Source organism: Fundulus heteroclitus, chromosome 18 (assembly GCF_011125445.2).
Source record: "Fundulus heteroclitus isolate FHET01 chromosome 18, MU-UCD_Fhet_4.1, whole genome shotgun sequence".
NCBI classification, from domain to species: Eukaryota; Metazoa; Chordata; class Actinopteri; order Cyprinodontiformes; family Fundulidae; genus Fundulus; species Fundulus heteroclitus.
Window position 1 is genome coordinate 11920447 of NC_046378.1, and position 6880 is coordinate 11927326.

The window sequence follows — 6880 nt, forward strand, 5'->3', positions numbered from 1 at the left end:
TTCATTAAGTCCATTTAAAGGTGAGTTCATGCCATTGCCCTGTAAGTTATTTTAAGTTGCTGTGCTGCACTCCTGTTACAGACAGAGGAAGAGTGTGAACCCTTTACAGCCAGCCTGACAGCTGATGTCACATGGAGCATTATGCTTTGTGCTTTAAGAGCGAGTTCAAGGTGTGCCTTATGCAATTAGTGCGAGGAGTGATCCTGAGCCACGCTGAGAGGAGCCTCAGCAGATGAGAGGGATTCCTGATGTCACTGAGCTCCATCAGGAGGAAGGAAACACCATAATGGGTCACAGCACCTGTGCCCCCTTGAGCACTTTGAGACCATCAAACAGCTGACTGAACTGTTTGAACTCGCTCAACTATTGTCTGACTTGTTGCCTTCTCTCAATTTTCCAATTTGTCTTTTAAAGCTGAAACTCACGTGGCAGAGTGTCATTGCGGCCGGACATACACACGATCTCACAAATTGAACAAATCCTAGTTTTCATTTCCACATTGACTGAAGAATCCATGGAGACATCACGGTAGGGGACGAGAACTTCAGAAGACACAAACTGATTCTGGATAAACACAAACGGGAAGATTTCTCCAGTCAAATATGAAGGCTCACATACTACATTCGCTGCAACAATTTATGGATAGAGCTTTCATGAGCCTTAACTATGAATAAACAATGAAAGTCAAAATCTGGACATAATGTCACACCCCATCTGTGCTCCACTTAAAAAATGCGTTAAATTTGCTAGTTATTTAGCTAATTACCCAGGCTATTTTTAGTATAAGCCAATAAAGCCTTCCCTTGAAATGTAAGCGTTCAGACACAACTGGCTGTCATACGTGTGACTGGTTTAGTAGTTCCACGTGACAGAAATCCCAATAAATAGTTTGCTTTGCATATTTTAAGGCTGATGCCAGCAAATATTCAGACTTATATAAGAGTCTGCCACTCCAGTGGGAGTTTCCGTTTTTTTTAATTGTCTAAGAATCTGAAAATTCAAATTCCAAGTACACATGTAATCAAGCAATAAATAAAGCACAACAATAATCGACTTGATGTCAAAGAGGCTCATTCGACAGCCCCTTTCAGATCATTTATTTCAGTTCGCAGTCTGAACATGTTTTCGCTTCAGCAACAGCTTAAAGTCCTCCACATCAACCAGCGATGTCAGGCTGACCTCACCTCTGGATGTAACCACAGCTCCACAATAACTATACGCTGTACCTTCATGCGTCTCAAGAATAGAAAAACAAATGGTGTCAAGAAGTTCTGCTGGAAGTTTGTTCTCGCTTCAAACAGCCGACGGATTGAGTTTAATGGAGAGATACGATTAAAAACGATAACAACAGCCGAGGCCGCCTTAGACGATCCGCTTATATCCATCTAAATGTGAGAAATGCTTTGAATCTAATACAGATATCACGTTGGGGATAAAAACGCCTTTGCTTGTATTTAGAGTACTGAATGCCCTGGACTGATGGCATGAGCTAAGCCAAACGTAGGGGAAATGCCAGGCGTCTTTTTAATACATGCTCAGAAGAATGCAGCGGGTTCTAGGTGACGCCCCTTCGACTCCGCAACCCCAGCCGCTCGTTCTGAAAGCAAACACTGTCTGGTAGGGATTTTACTCAATGTACGTGCACGGATGGCAAAAGCGATCCCAAAAGGAGGGTTTGTGGTTGAGAGTTGATCTAAGATCTTCCCACCCAGTCCCATTTAATGGCTGTCGGCTCTGACAGAGCAGCAGATAAAGTATCCTCCCTCCTGGTGTGTTAAGTGGGTTGTTGAAGGAGGACCCGAATACAGGACAGAAGAGGGAGGAAACAAAAGATAACAAAAGATTTTAATGAATCCAGGAAGTTGCTGCAAAACCGAGGCAGAACTTCAGGCCATGACCGGCAGGGAAACAAAATAAAAAAAAAAAAACAACCACAACATACAAGCAATGTAGGATGGGAAAATAGGGACTATAAATACACATCAGGGCTGACAACATACAGGCTACAGGTGAAAACAATCCGACAATTACAGGGCAGGGCAGGGAAGGCAGGCAGGACTCAACATGCAGGGGCAGAACCTTTCAAAATAGGACAAGAACTAACAAAAGGCTCGGAGATTGCAACTAAAACCAGAAAACCAAGACCGGCTACACAAGTGTTACCCTGTACAAGGAAAAGATCAAATGCAGTTTTATACAATTACTCCAATATTACCCTTGGATGTGTTCATATAATTAGAGGTTCTCTGTAAAGACATTCTATCTGTCTTCTCAATACATAAATAAAAATCCAGGTGTATTTGAAAAGATGAAGGAAAGTGTTCCCACCCTGCTCTACTTGTATTTCAAAGCCATTACTTTTTACTGTGTGTGTGTTTAGTTGCAGATGTAGTGTACACTGCACGCTGCAAAATAACTAATTGTTAGGATACACATAAGCACATGGAAGCTGTGTAAGGAACGATGGCTTCTATATGCGATCATAAAGATACCATGACTTACTGGTATACGTCTCTACATTTCATGCTTGTAAATATAAAGTTTCCATCTAGCCCGTCGTTAGTTGGTTCAAAAAGAATCGGACGTCAAACCGAGAGCTCTTTTATTTTCGCTTTTCTTCCACTTAAAGTTATTAGACAAACTAAAAGGTCATGGCTGATGTCAAAGGCAGGTTTAAAGACGCGGAGAAGCAATTTCAGTCTGGCATAAAGATACCAGCTGAATCACACAGCAGCACACCTGCTCTGGGCGTTGGAGCTTACACATATCTGGAAGATTAGTCATAAAAAGCAAACCGTCTCAGGTCATTCACGGTGCTTTCTGTCATGCCAGCAAAGCTTAGAAGTAATTAAAGAATTATCTTTTGTGGGAAAATACCCCCCCCCACCCACCCACCCACACTCACTCAACCAATGATTCAGTTTTAAATAGCGCGCTGAGTGACGGAACGGAGGGTGCATTCTGCTCGTTTCAATTTAGAGTAAACACCAAGCTTACATTAGCGGGTTAATTAGTCAGGATAGCTGCCGTGGAAACAAGCCCTTCCCAGCAGTAGTTTTAACTGTCACTTAATAAGTGAGTGCCTGCCCCTGTTTTTCATGATTGGAAATATTTCCAAACAGCCAGATTTGTTCTTCTGCTGTAGTGAGGGAAAGCTATGACCTTCTTCCAGCCGGTTAACTGCCACATCACAGCAACACATAGGGGAGGGGCAGCTCTGCATTACTTTAAGCCCCAGAAACCTTTGGTCACCCCGCACTTTGTCGGCTCTCTCGTTAAAAGCACTTTAAACTTTGGGAATGGCATCCCTGGATACTGGATACTGCCCCATGTCTGCCACCAGAAACTAGAGTGACATAAATGTCATTTGTCCTGGCTGATTATGCTCAAACCGTTGGCTGTTTGTTGATTATATTTAAAACATTTATTCCACTCCTGGCTGATTCATCGAGTTTTATGTCAAGATACTTAACCACAGTAAAACTTCAAGACATGACATTGTGCGTAAAATTGCATTGTCGTTGGTACCTGAGTTGAATGGGAACTGAAGGGTGTGCTGAAACTATGTGTCAGTGGCACAGAAAGCACCAAGCCCCAGCAGAGCATATTGATGTGGTAACAAGTGTTCTGACTGCCATGCAGAAATGACGAGGCAGTCTCCTGATCGGCAATCGCTAATATTTTCTATCTATGACAGCCCAAGCTGTGATTTTCACCTGAGCCTAACCAAGCAGTTCTCTTGGCCAACTGCACAGAAACTAGTGGAAAAGGTGAAAAATGTTCCACCTGATATATCAAGGTTATGCTTTGGCCATGCAGGTTTAAATTAACCTGACTCTAGCCATATGTATTTCGTTCCACCTAGCTCCACTCATCCATCTGGGACCTCTCCATAGGAATTACCTTTATTGAAGGCTGGGCCTTATCAAAAATCCTTGCATATGATTGGATAAGCCACTTGTCTGTCATCTTTATGGACGTGCTATTTCAACCACTCACACTGAAGCTAACTCGTGACGCTGTGAGAGCGACGCAGGAAAAAACAAAACTTTTTTTTTTATGTGTTTGCAGCTCTAGTGGCACGCGTTTTATTGACAGTGAGCTGACAGGAAGAGGGGGAAGACAGGCGGCAAAGCGCCGCGGGTCGGAGTCGATCCCGGGCCGACCGCATTGAGGACTAAAGGCCTCCTAACATGGTTCACGCTAACCAATGCTATCCAATGCTAACGCTTGCTTCCTCAATGTGAGCTGCCATTGTCTGAATCAGTCTCATGTCACGGTCACTTCTTCACTACGTCACATCTATGAAACTCCAGCCCTGCGTCCTGATTGGCTGGACAATAAAATTGGTTGGAGAAATCACTTTCTATGGGAGAGGTCCCAGATGAAAGTGAGTGGAGCTAAGCGGAGCGAAATACATCTGGCGAGAGTCAGGTTAGAAAAATGTTCCACCTGATGCTAAATAAACCAGTAATTTAGCCAAAGCCTCATAATAGGGGCTCACATTTGTGCCATTTGAACTAAATGCCCATCATCGACTTTATGCCACCTCTGCCGTGTCAGTTCTACAACAAAAACGGGTTTCGGTGACGACAAAGATGTAACCTGACCTTATGCCATTAACACTTCTGAGGGGTGTCGTTAAATGGGTGTGTGTTACTCATAGAATCCATATAAGATATCACTAATGAGTCAGACTGCCTACAATTACGCAGTGAGCCTCTCATCGTTATTCACAACAAGTTCTGCACGTTCAGAACCAAGTAAGTCCGTAAAAATGTAAGATGATGTTTCCCTGCCAAGGGTCTGCTTAGTAAGATAGACGTGAGTCGAGACTGAATGTCTGTCATTGTACTTCTGTAATGTTCTGACATTTAAACAGATAACGCTCAAAGGCTGCTTTAGATTCATTACACCCACAAGTTTGTTTGGCTTTTTAAGTAAAAAGAAAAAAAAAAAAAACACAGAATAAAAAAACAAAACAAAAAGAAAACACCCAGGTTTGTATTTCGGGATATGATCACATTCACGTCACTGCCCTGACCTTTCACCTCCTTTTTTTTTTTTTTTTTAAAAGGAAACAAGAGATTTACCTGCAGAGACCGGTTTAGCCCGACAGCAAGCGCCTAAGCAAGAGAACGGCGGTGAACGTGTGTGCATAGCTGCGCTTCGGCAAATAGATCTTTTCATAATACTACCCAAGATCTCTAAAGCACATTACATTCTTTGTTTCATCTCTAAAGATATAATAGTCTTGTAATGTTTCGTGGGGTTGCAGCTTTATACCAGCTTTAATTAGGGCACTCCTTCTCGCACGGATTAAGGGATCTTGGCAGTGCTTGTTGTTTCATGTGCTGCCATCCCGTACGGAGTCAGCGAGACACCAAACTAGCTGGAGTTGGCAGACAGGTCTCCCTCTTTAAAGGGCGTCCTCCGAAGCCAGTCATGACTTGAACAATGGGACGTCGTTTTGCTTGTCAGGCTGGGCGGAATGCTCACGATTCACCGGTATGCAAAAAGGGCAATTACTCCCACCTACGTCAGCAGCCCAGCTTTTTAGCAGCCAGCCTGGAAGTTACCGGTGAATAAGCATCATTGGGACGGCTTTGTTGGCCCCAGTATTTGTCAAAAAGGTGTTGTCAATTTCCTGTAAAATGAGTCATGCACGGATCCTGAAGGCGAAGGATAAAATGTCTCAAATTCCCTGCTGTTTTGTGGTCAAAATAGAAATCTAAAACCTGAAGAAACAGAAAGTTAAAGGGAGCTCCTTGGCATCCAAATAGGTACAAAGTATATAATGGTTATTGTTTTTTTATGTGCAGCGTACTAAACATCAATCCTTGGTGTTATACCCGAGCCTGCAAAAAAGTATTTATTTTGCAAACGTGTCGAAAGATTTGCCAATGCCCCGGGTGACTGAGAGTCTTAGCCAGCCTGCAAACGTGTGTGCTGAATACATACCCACATAGAAAAGTCCACTCTTTAGAAACTAGAAACTGTCGAGCACGCTCAAAAGATGAAACTGAGGCCGGAAGCCGGTGCAGCACAGCAGGTTCCTAAAAAAATACTTCTGGTAAAACAAGCAGGCGAGAACAGCTGACTCACTCAGTAAGCGCTTCACTCCTTCATGGAAACGAGGCAGATGGGCCGCACTGAAACAAAATCAGCTTTCTTAATCAATAGCGTGACGTTTGGTTAGAGCACCAGTGTCTCAACAGGTTTCATGTTTACTTCCATGAGAGAGAACCCCGATTGATAACACATTCAAATGGTTTCATTGGAGTTTCACCTCCTTTTAAGAAATGCGATGAAACACAACAAAGCTAATTTTTCTTTTAATTTCTTCATTTACTATGTGTGTTTTTTTTATATGTATAAAATGCTCTTTTTTACTATTAATTTGCTTTGTGTACATCAGATATGTGTAGTTCTCTTTAACGCAAGGATATTGTGCTGTTTTATGAGATAGTATTAGTCTATTATACCATCCATGGATTGTAAGGACAGTTCAATGAGAGGCTTTATCTAACTTTATGGAGGACATGGTCAGGTGACGCCCCCCTCCCCCGCCTGTTGCTACACACAGCTGGTCAGCCGACAAAAAGAAGGCTCCTATTGTTTTCTCTGGCTTGCAGGGAGGACAAAATTTGTCTGTCGGGAAGTATTTCTGAAAAACTGTCATTGTAATGCTGCTTTAGGACCAGTCATCTATGACAATGCCTTTTATATAGTCACCTACAGGCAGATGGCCCACTAATTAAATTGTCAATATCAACATTGTGAAGCAAATTGGAACAATGCGATAAAATACTCTCCATAAAAAAGTGTGTTTACTTGAAAATTAATAGCAAACACATGTCACACGTTACATTAATATAAA